We start from the raw sequence: 12,641 nt of genomic DNA on the forward strand, positions 1-12,641 counted from the left end.
TCTGCTAGCATAGACTTAAACCATTTTAAATCAGTTTCCTTATTTTTAAATTATAAAGCAAAGAAGGTTTTATTAATGTACTGCTCCTCTAATCCCATCTTGGAAGATCTGTACAGTGAAGCTAATCATGCAACAACTTTACTAAATGCTGCAATCGTAACCATCCATAACATAGCCAAGAGACCCTGGGAAAGGGTTTTAGTTTTGTCTTATTTGCCTTTTTTTTTTTTTTTTTTTTTAATAAACTTATTTATTTATTTATTTATTTATGGCTGTGTTGGGTCTTCGTTTCTGTGTGAGGGCTTTCTCTAGTTGCAGCAAGTGGGGGCCACTCTTCATCGCGGTGCGCGGGCCTCTCACTATCGCGGCCTCTCTTGTTGCAGAGCACAGGCTCCAGACGCACAGGCTCAGTAGTTGTGGCTCACGGGCCCAGTTGCTCCGTGGCATGTGGGATCTTCCCAGACCAGGGCTCAAACCCGTGTCCCCTGCATTGGCAGGCAGATTCTCAACCACTGCGCCACCAGGGAAGCCCTTATTTGCCTTTTAAATCAGTACACTAACTACCAAATGTAAAATAGCTAGCTAGTGGGAAGCAGCCACATAGCACAGGGAGATCAGCTCGGTGCTTTGTGACCACCTAGAGGGGTGGGATAGGGAGGGAGGGAGGCGCAAGAGTGAGGGGATATGGGGATATATGTATACATATAGCAGATTCACTTTGTTATATAGCAGCAACTAACACAACAATGTAAAGCAATTATACTCCAATAAAGATGTTAAAATACATAAATAAATAAAAAAAAATCAGTACACTATTCTAACAAGCATAGCTCTCTCATTCCCCAGGCCAAAGCAAGGAGAAGCAGTAAGGAAGAATAAAGAGAGTAAGAACAATAAGGGAGAGCAAATAAAACAAATAAATGAAAGAAAAAGCAGACAAGAACAAACAAAGTACAAACAGCTGGTATTATTTATGAAGGGACAACCAGCCCTAAGACCTCAATTGCTTGTAAGGGCATCATCCTATCATAGGACAGGCATTCATTCCTTTACATACCTGACAAATGTGCTTTTGAAAAAGCATAAGCAATGTAAAAATACATATGTCAGTCACTTTGGAAGCCAGTTTGGCAGTTTCTTACAAAACTAAACATACTCTTACTATATGATCCAACACACTCCTTGGTATTTAGCCAAATGAGCTGAAAACTTATGTACGTGCAAAAACCTGCACACAAATGTTTATACCAGCTTTATTCATAACTGCCAAAACTTGGAAGCAATCAAGATGTCCTTCAATAGGTGAATGGATAAACAAAATGTGGTATATCCATACAATGGAATATAATTCAGCACTAAAAGGAAATGAGCTATCAAGCCATGAAAAGACAGGGAGGAACCTTAAATGCATATTACTAAGTGAAAGAAGCCAATATGAAAATGAAAAGGCTACATACTCTGATTCCAACTATATGACATTCTGGAAAGGGCAAAACTATGGAGACAAGAAAAAGCAGTGATTGCCAGGATTGGGGGTGGAGATGGGGGAAATGAATAGGCAGAGCACAGAGGACTTCTAGGGCAGTGCCAATACTCCTTGTGATATAATGATGGATATGTCATTATATTAATATATTTGTCCAAATCCACAGAAATATACACCACCAAGAGTAAACCCTGAAGTAAACTACAGGCTTTGGGTGATTACGATGCGTTAATGTAGGTTTATCCTTTGTAAAAAATGCACCATTCTGGTCAGTGATGTTGATAATGGGTGAGACTATGATGTGTGAGGGAAAGGGGGTATACAGGAAATCTCTGTACCTCCCTCTCAATTTGTTGTAAATCTAAAACTGCCCTTAAAAAATGAAGTCTTAAAAAAATGAAAAAGAAGCCTACAATGACTATTTGTGTGCCGTTTAAACCAAAATACTATGTACTGATTATAATTTTATCTTTTCTTGGCAAATAAACGTCATGGTGGAACGCACTGATTACTGAACAGTACTGGAATTTCTTTTGACCTAAGTGCCTCTGAACTCCTGTGCACTTTTAGTTAGACCTTTATTAGCATACCATTCCACTGGGAGGAGGGGAACAGGAACAGCATGACACAAAATTTGAGACAAGTGTCATCATAGGCTACTGCTGGCAAACATTAGCTCCATCAAATTATTATTTAAAGTGAAGAAGGAAAAGTCATAGGCATTTCTCTCACCAGGGGCAGTGTTAGGACAGCTCCACCAGCAACACTGTCTCTTCATTAGATGAAGTTGACCCACCCCCGATTTCTTCAGTCTTTCCCCACCACCATGCATCCTATACATTCAAATGTATTCAACAGTATATAACTATTATTAACTATACATTATGTATATTATATATAAATTATATTTTTACATTTATATGTAAATTATAAAATATATATACCATAACATTATATAACTATAAAGCTATTCAGCATTATCTAACTACAGGCTATGATGATTTAGTTTGGAGGAGTTCCTGACTACACCTGAAAATCCCTGTCCCCCACCTCTACCATGGAACATTGGTGTTTGACATATGTATTTTTCCCATTAATATATTTTATTTTTAGAGCAGTTTTAGGTTTATAGAAAGCTGAAGCAGAAAGTACAGTGAGTTCCCATATAACCCCTTCACCACTTCTCCCTCTCCTATTAACATCCTGCTTTAGAGTGGTAAATTTGTTACAGTTGATGAACCAATATTAACTAAAGGCCATAGTTTACATTAGAGTCCACTCTTTATGTTATACAGTCTATGGGTTTTGACAGGTGTATTATGACGTACCCTCCATTTGAGTATCATACAGAATGGTTTTACTGCCCCCCAAACCCCGTGCTCCCTCTCTCCCTTCTCCCAAACCCTGACAACCACTGATCCTTTCACTATCTCCACAGTTTTGCCTTTCCCAGAACTTCATAAAGCTGGAATCATACACTATGTAGCCTTTTCTGGTTGGCTTCTTTCATTTAGTAATATGCATTTAAGATTCCTCCATGTCTTTTCATGGCTTGATAGCTCATTTCTTTTTAGTGCTAAATAATACCCCATCGTATGGAGGTACCAGTTATGAATTCTTTCTTTCATGGATCATGCCTTTGGTGTTGTATCTAAAAAGTCATCACCATACTCAAGGTCATCTAAGTTTTCTCCTATGTTATCTTCTAGGAGTTTTATAGTTTTACGTCTTACACTTAGGTCTGTGATCCATTTTGAGTTAATTTTTATAAAGGGTATGAAGTCTGTGTCTACATTCATTTTTTGGCCGGTAGATACCCAGGTGTTCCAGCACCATTTGTTGAAGAGACTATCTTTGCTCCATTGTATTGCCTTTGCTCCTTTGTCAAAGATCAGCTGACTATATTTATGGGGATCTATTTCTGGGCTCTCTATTCTGTTTCACTGATCTGTTTGTCTATTCTTTTACCAATACCACACTGCCTTGATTACTGTAGCTTTATAGTGAGTCTTGAAGTCAAGTAGTGTCAGTCCTCTAACTTTGTTTTCTTTAATACTGTATTAGCTATTCTGGGTCTTTTGCCTCTCCATATAAACTTTAGAAGCAGTTTGTTGATAACCATAAAATAACTTGCTGGGATCTTAATTGGGACTGCATTGAATCTGCAGATTAAGTTGGGAAGAACTGACATCTTAACACAATTGAGTCTTCCTATCCATGAATATGGAATATGTATTTTTAGTTCTTCTTTGATTTCTTCCATCTGAGCTTTGTAGTTTTCCTCATATAGATCTTGTACATATATTAGATGTGTACCTAAATATTTCATCTTTTTCATTTTTAATCAGAAAGTTAAAACCAAAAAAGTACTTAATGTTTAAAGAGATAAGCATCACTCATCTGATAATTTTGTTTACTAGAAAAATCTCTCAGATAAGTTTAAAAACATGTTAAACAATACTACCTAACTCTTCCCAGATGTCACTTACACAGTGTTTCCATACTAAGAAATATGCCATCAATATTTGATATAGATAGTAAATTTACTAGGTATATGTGGAATACCTGGTATATGTAGAATACCTAATATGGAAAGCTCATTTTCTTTTCTTTTTCAACTAAAATACGATTACAGCCCTTATGTGGCTATTTTGCAATTTTATGTAATCCATAAAACTGTGTCCCGTTCATATTAAAAGGTACCCAGAAAATACATAAACTTAAGTGGGAGGGGGGGAAATCAAAGGAAAAAAAATTAACTGTGGTATCTCTGGATGGCAGAGCTACAAATTTTTTCATCTTCATACTTTCTTTTATTTTCAAAATTCTCTACAAAGATCATATATTACTTTCACACTCCATTAAATCAAATATTATATAGCATGTAAAATGAGTAAACTATAACTACATGCATCAATAAAGATTAATCTCATATAAGTTTAAAAACATACAAAACAATATGATATCTTTCCTATGGATACAACACATAAAGGTATAGTTTTTCTGTTTTTGTTTTTGTTTTTTAATGCAGGGGAAAGGTAAACATCAAATTCAGAATAATGGTCACAGCTGGGAAGGGAAAGGATGAGGAAGGAATGCCCAGGAGGCATTATTATCTGATTTTTTTTTAAGTTGGGTAGAAGATACACGGTATTCATTATATTGTTCTATATCCTTATTCATGCCTGAAGTATTTAACAAATTTTTAAAGGTGGCAGCTACAGAAGTCATACCAAAGTAGTAGTACTTAACCCTAATCTCCTCAAACTACTTAACTAGGATGTGGTACTAGAGGAATAATAGACACAAATATATCTTCCATAAAGGATAAAATTCTTTGAAAAATTTAAAGTAGGAGTCCTGAAAGTGGGTTTTCATGTGTACATTTACAAGCAAATAACAATCTGAAACCTATATTCCATAAAATATCTGCAGCAACCATTCCAATCTGTGCCTTGCACACAGAGCTCAAAATTAAATCTGTTCAGGAAATGTAACAGATAAATTATTTTTAATTTGACCTTATTTTACATTTCCACTTACAACTCTGTTTGAAAGCAGACTTTTTACTTTGGTCAGTTTTAAAACAGTATTTAGTCTTTTAAGGATGTCGTAAAAATAACCTTATTTTTACGACATCCTTAAAAGGTGACTGATATTTTCCAGTTTGATTTTAAATGGTTTCTAACCAGGACATGGCACCTATGACATGAAGCACAAGTAAGTGGCTCTCACATAGTAACACACCCCTGTACTAGCTGAATCCTCTCACGCTGTTACATAGGTATGATGATGACCAAAGTTTAGGTAATGCCTACCTAACCAACTTTTTGGGAGTATCCATTGTAAACTGAAGCAATGACCTTCAAGGACAAAAGGTAAATTCACAAGATGTTTGAAGGAACTTCTTAAAGTAGACTCAGTAACTTTTAACATGAAACAAAAAAAGTGTGTGGTTTTGATTGTTAGAAATGCCTTAACTTATCTCTTACAATCTTTACTTGAAATAGGAGTAAAAAGTTTTTTAAAAGTTGGGATTGGTGGTGAGGGTAGAGGAAGGCCTGGGATGGTTTAGAACTAATACTGTTCCTTCTCATTTCCACCCCCAATTTACTGCCCATTCCTACATCCTAGCCCTAAACTAGAAATAGACTGTAACAAACCAATCACTTGAAAACAAGAGGAGGAGGAGTACTATTTAACAAAATTTGAGATTATCAAAATGTAGCTAGATGAACTGAGGTTTACACACTAAAAGAGGGTATATCACACCAATTTATCACCCAATTTCTTGCCCCAAAAATACATAGTAGGGTATTAATAGGACAGGTTTCCTTAAAGAGGAAAATGACTACCTGGGTCTGCAGTTTATATAGACCCAGGACTTTTAGTCACTATTCTTCAAAAACAGTGATTTGTTTTTAACATTCACTGTCAGTAACTCTTTTTGAAAAGACTTTACTAGATTAAGCACAACCCACAACCTACTGAAATTTAAATGAGATGTTTGCTTTTCAGATAAAATCCATCTTACTTGAGGATCCTCTCTTAGACCGCTACAAGTTAAAGGACCCAAAAAGTAGAGGACTCATTAACAGAAACCTAACAAGGCTGAAATTGTTGGCTGTGTAGGAACTTGTACATGTGTATCCTTTTCCTGTGCATTCCTGAAATCAGTTAGTCCTAATTTCAACACCACCTTATTTGTAGTTATTTCATCATTTGCATTTACCAAGTATATTATCATCCACATTCCATTAGCTCAACTTATTCTCACCAATGTCTGTGGGAAAGCTGCCTGATCAAGATTGCTTGGATGCATGTAGGCTGCTACATAATTTTACTCACCAAGTTTTGTCCTGTTTAAATGTCATCAAATCACATTCATAAAACAAATATATTTTGAGCACCTTTTCTGTGAAAAATCCTGGATCAGAAACTGAAGGGGGACCTGTGGGGTGATTAGTTTAACCCTCAAATAGCTTACAGCAGCAGTTCTCAAAGTGAACCTTATAACCCTGGGAATCCCTGTGATTTCTTCAAGGGATCAGTGAGGTCAAAACTATTTTCATAATAACTAAGACATTCTTTGCCTTTTTTCACTGTACTTATATTTGCACTTAGAATGCAAAAGCAATGGTAGGGTAAAACTACTGGCATCTTAGCACAATTAAAGGCAATGGCACCAAACTGTACTAGTCATCATTATATTCTTCACCTTCATGTACTCACAGTAAAAGGAAAGAGTCAATTTCATAATTTAAGAATGTGCTGATGAAAGAGTAAAAATTATTAATTTTATTAAATCTTCACCCTTGAATTCATGTCTTTTTACTATTCTGTGTAATCAAATGGAAAGTATACATACAGCACTTCTGCATTCGGGAAGTGTGATGGCTATTTCAAAAAGCACATAAACCATGCTTTGAGTTGCAAACTGAATTACCCACATTTTTCCCCAAGGAATACCATTTTTACTTGAAAGAGTAGCTGACAAATTATATGGCTATTCAGACCTGGGTAACTGATAGTCATTTTCTCAAAAATTAACAAAGTGAGCCTCTCACTTCAAGGAAAACAACTGAGAGCATTTGTTGTCAATGATAAAATTGGGTATTTCAAGTGATAATTAGAATTTTGGAAAACTTGTATCTGCCACAGTGAGCTTGACAGACTTCCATTACTTAAAAGTCTTTTCTGATGAGATCAGTGGTAGTGTTAATGAATGTGATTTTTGTGTCAACATTTAGAAGATCTGCATAACTCAGTAAACTAATATTTTCCAAATGACCAATGTATGATGTTACAAAATCATGCATGGATTAAAAGATCCATTCAAAGTGTATGATAAACCAACAGATTTTAACATAACAAAGCACAGATATGGTTTCAGATTCCACATTGCAATTCACCTTTAAGAAATTAACACTGCTGAGTTTTCATGTAATATCAAAGAATATCATCCACAGTAATCTGAAAAGGTTCTTAAAATACTCTTCCCTTTTCCAAACAGATCTTCTTATACTTTAACCAAAGCTGTAACATACTGCAGCAGACTGAGTGCAAAAGCAGATAGGAGTATCCAGCTGTCTTCTATCAAGCCAGACACTAAAGAGATTTGCAAAAACTGTAAAACAATGTCACTCTTCTCACTAAATTGTTTTTGTTTTGGACAATATAGTTATTTTAAATTAAAATGTTTCATTTACTTTATCATGTAGTGGGTATATTATTTTAAAATTAATAAACATTTTTTAAATTTCTCAGTTTTAATTCCTAATACAGTAAGTATCAAAAGTTATAACCCACATAAACAAAAGCTCTTGAGTCCTCAATGACTATTAAGAAGGGTCCTGAAACCAAAGATTAAGAACCACTGGCCTGGGACTTCCCTGGTGGTCAGTGGGTAAGACTCTGCACTCCCAATGCAGGGGGCCCGGGTTCGATCCCTGGTCGTGGAACTAGATCCCGCATGCAGGCCGCAACTAAGAAGTCCACGTGCCACAACTAAAAGATCCCATGTGCTGCAATTAAGACATGGCAGAGCCTAAATAAATAAATAAATATTAAAAAAAAAAAGAAGCACTGGCTTACACTGTAACAAAAAGGAGGAAAAAAACCCCCACATATAATAACCCAAGGTAGACTGCCCATCAACAGCTGAATGGATAAAGAAGATGTGGTATATACATACAGGAATATTACTCAGCTATAAAAAAGAATGAAATAATGCCATCTGCAGCAACATGGATGGACCCAGAGATTATCATACTAAGTGAAGTAAGTTAGACAGAGAAAGACAAGTATCATTTGATAATCACTTCTATGTGGAATCTAAAAAATGATACAAATGAACTTATTTACAAAAGATAAACAGACTCACAGACTTAGAAAACAAACTTATGGTTACCAAAGGGGAAAGGTGCACACTGTATATAAAATAGATAATCGACAAGGACCTACCATATAGCACAGGGAACTCTACTCAGTACTCTGTAATAACCTATATGGGAAAAGACTCTGAAAAAGAATAGATATATGTATAACTAAATCACTTTGCTATACACCTGAAACTAGCATAGCATTGTAAATCACGCCCTATACTCCAATATAAAATAATAATTAAAAAAAAAGAGAAATATTGGCTTACACTTTAACAAAAGAGGGGAAAAAAAAAAACCCACAGATAATAACCTAAGGTAGAATGTTATGGCTACCATAGCCCTCTATTCTTGAATTTTCTAGTTCTTTTTAAACTAGACCTATATTACCTACCTGGCTCTTGAAATAATTTATTTCGCCTTGCTGTCAATATAATCAAAACGAGTAATTCACTTAGCAAGCATGAAAAGGCCTCAAGCAACACCAGAATAATGTTTTAAACCAATTTGATGAGTTTTTCTTCAGTCATTTTCTAAATAAGTAGTCTGAATTAAAACTGGTTTTATTTCCCTGGTATAAACAACCTATAAAGAGAATTCTTTCACAAAGAACTATATAATATACAACTCTCTTGGAAATGCATCCCACACAATCAAATCACTAATAGAAAGCTATGAAATTTGGTTCCCTGTCTCTCAACAATAGGGCAAAAAAACTAGAAATCCTACACTGGTGCTGAGGGTCAGGATACAAAACATGGCATTCAAAAACAAACAAAAAAAACACTTTCTAGAAGACCATATGCACAAAAGCAATCATTTGTGTTTTGTAAAAAGGACACACACACACACTTTTGCTTACCCTACCTTGAAGATTACACAAGAAAACTGATAGTGGTAGTTGTTTTGGGGGTGGGAAACTATGGGAAACTCACTTTTCATTGAATTCCTTTTATATTGTTTGATCATTTAACAATGTGCATGTAATACTCTAAAATAACTATTTTAAAAACACCATCATTTCTACATCATCCATTTCTCCAGTCTTTTATCTCAAATGCAAATTCCAAATACTAGTAGATATGGAAATCATTAAATGCATATTTGTTAAATAAGCAATGGACACATATCTCATATACCTGATGGAAGTATCAAAAGCAACCCATCCATCAACCTGGAAGTGATCAGCCATTGATTACCTACCTGAAAGAGTATCTAGTGATGCCATCCATCTGCCCAACATAACTGATACAGTTGCTACTTCAATGGTAACTCTCTTCCTTTTTATATTCACCCCAGCATTTGTTTTAAGAAATGTTCTCTGAACAACACCAAAGTAGATAAGTTTAAAGATTCCTTTAGGGAATTCCCTAGCGGTCCAGTGGTTAGGACTCTGCGCTTCCACTGCTGGGGGCCTGGGTTCGATCCCTGGTCAGGGAACTAAGATCCCACAAGCCACGCACCGCAGCCAAAAAAAAAAAAAGATTCCTTTAAACCATGCAGCAACATTAAATTCAGCATAAATTTTGCTCCCATTATGCACTAGGCACTATGATTTGATAATGTAACGCTTATAACATACAGTGTAACGTGAAAATGTACACTTGGTTCTAAACACCTAACTACACAATAGAAGTTTAATAGTTACACCAATGAAAAAGAAATGGGGTTTTAATCAATTCTAAATTTAATGAGGCAATCTTATGATGTGGCTACAAATAAACATAATTCACACTTGGACTATATTAATCATAGTGGCTATACACTGCCCCAAAAAAAACAGAAAAAAATGGACCCACTGTAGTTTGTACTTATCAGACCAGTTGCACTTGTGCTGGGTTCTAGGCCACGCTTGATATCTAGGGGCCCTGACAAAGTGCAGTAGGGTCAGGGTAGTTTGATAATATGGAAGGCAACATGTAGAGTTAGTTACCATGTGTCAAGTACTTCACCTGAATTTTCCTTAAATCTCCTCATATCAAAGATACAAGTATTATTGTCCTTGTCTTAAAATTAAGGAGATTCAGGCTCAGAGAGATTAAGTAACATGCTCAAGGTTGCAAAATGCTAGGAGGTAGCATTATCAGGATTTAAACCCAAGAGCCCCTTTAGTTGGTTGAATGGTGGCTCCCAAAAAGATATGTCCACATCCTAACTCCTGGAAACTATGAATGTTATCTTATTCGGAAAAAAGGTTCCTTCAGATGTAACTAAATTAAAGATTTTGAGATGAGGAGATCATCTGGGATTATCCAGGTTGGTACTAAATCCAATGACAAGTGTTCTTATGAGAGTGAGGCCAACAGAGATTACCGACAGAAGAGTAGGAGACAGTGTGCCCATGAAGGCAGAGACTGCAGTGATGTAGCTACAAGTCAAGGAATGCCGGCAGCCACCAAAAGCTGTAAGAGGCAAACAACAGATTCTTTCTTAGTGCCTCCAGAGCGATTGTGGTCCTACAAACACCTGATTCCTGACGTTTGGCCTTCAGAATTAAGAGAGAATAAATTTCTGTTGTTTTAAGGCACCAAGTTTACGGTAACTTGTTGTAGAAGGCCTAGGAAACTAACATAGCCCCCAAACTCTATCCTTCCAGCATATCTCATTACCTTTCCAAGAAGGTTTAAGGATCTCGGGATATTTAAACTAAAATAGAGATGACTGAAAGGACTTTATTTAAAAAACAAAAACAAAAAACTATACTTATTTTTGGAAGTCCTAAAGAGCAAAAGTGAGACCAGTAGGTAAAAATTACAGGGAGAAACTTCAGTTGAAATTAAACTTTCTAACCATCTAAAAAAGTATTAAAGACCAAACCAAGTTTCAGTAGTTAGTACCCACCAAAATGATTTCTTTTCACTGGATGTGTTCAAGAAGACTGATGACCATGTAACTTTGGGGAGTTGAGCTGGCTTAGATGACTTAGAATCTCTTCCCATTCCCAAGTTCCTAAAAATTATAAAATATTAGATGCTACCACAAAAACCTAGTAATAAGATAAAATATTACAAGTGAATTTTGCAAGGTTTCTACTATCATGTATTCAAATAAATACTGACTATTAGCTAGTTATGTGTCAGGCACTGTGCTTGGTGATGGACACAAACATGATGTCTACTTTCATAAAGCTTACAGTCTAGTGGGAGGGACAGACATATATCAAGTAATATACCAACAAATGTAAAATGACATGTATAGACATAAATGGTGAAGAAAAAGTACAAAAATAAGGGAAATGTGGTAAACCTTCCCTGAGGAAATGATGCTTGAGTAGAGACTTGAATAAAATTTACAAGATTTTACCAGATAAAAGAGAGGAAAAAGCTTTCCAGGCAGAAGGAACAATAGGAAAGGTCTAATGGTTAGGGCAGCATGTTTGATACAAAATGAGTCCAAAAGGTAGGTACAGGCACATTGAAAAGCTTTGTCTTCATCCTAAATGTGGGACATGATCAAACTTGAGTATTTAGAAAAGATCAATTAATTCTGCCTGCAATGAGGAGAATGGATTAGTGCTCAGCCAGAGTGGATGCAGGTGGACCAGTGATAGGTTATTGCAACAGTCCAGAAAAGAAACAATAGCAACTCAGACAAAAGTGATAATGGTGGAAATGAAGAGGATAATTTGAGCTTATTTAGAAAGTTAAACAGGATTTGACAATATGGAAAGGCCAAGGTTTCTGTTCTGAGAAAACAGATGAAACACTGATACCCTTCACTGAGGTAAGAAAGAATGGAACAGGGCCAAGTTTGAAAAGGGAATCTCATTTTGGGATGAAGTGCATCTGAGGCATCTGAGAGGTGTCAATTAGGCCACTGTATATAGAGTTCTTAAACTCTGTTGGCAGGCCAAATCTGAGTATACATATTTACATGGAACAGCTGCATATTCTTTTATCTTTAAGGGAAAACAATTATTGTTATAAAATAATCATTATTCTTTAAAAAAAGATAATTTCAAAATTGTGCTAGCCTAAAACACAAGAATCACTACCTTACCAAAGGCCCTAAATTAATACTAACCAAAGATTACCTATTTAAAGGACATTAGATATATACCACTCATTCAGCTACAAAATGGATTTCTTCAGAATGAAAACAATCCATCTTGGTGGATTCTCAAGTTAGGATTAGTGACTGCTCTCACATCTTTCAAACACAAAAACTGAAAAAAAAGTTTGAGGCAAAAAGTTTGTACTTTTTATTCCCAGGTTGTCCACCTCCCCCTATGTCTGAAAAATACTGACTTAAGCATCTTAATTGTCAAGTATAAA

General features: G+C 35.7%; 1 protein-coding gene across 8 annotated transcripts in view; it reads right to left on the reverse strand.

Annotated features, from left to right (window-relative positions):
• The window catches only part of NRF1 (nuclear respiratory factor 1), a 138,867-nt gene that overhangs the window by 116,442 nt on the left and 9,784 nt on the right, over nucleotides 1–12,641 (reverse strand). Inside the window, exon 2 of one of the 8 annotated variants that reach the window (XM_036863069.1) lies at nucleotides 11,209–11,316. The exons of the other annotated variants lie outside the window; for them this stretch is intronic. The gene's annotated coding sequence lies outside the window, so the exon portion shown is untranslated. The remainder of the gene's footprint in view (nucleotides 1–11,208; nucleotides 11,317–12,641) is intronic. 8 annotated transcript variants of the gene reach the window in all.

The sequence above is a fragment of the Balaenoptera musculus genome, chromosome 9, assembly GCF_009873245.2.
Source record: "Balaenoptera musculus isolate JJ_BM4_2016_0621 chromosome 9, mBalMus1.pri.v3, whole genome shotgun sequence".
Classification (NCBI taxonomy): domain Eukaryota; kingdom Metazoa; phylum Chordata; class Mammalia; order Artiodactyla; family Balaenopteridae; genus Balaenoptera; species Balaenoptera musculus.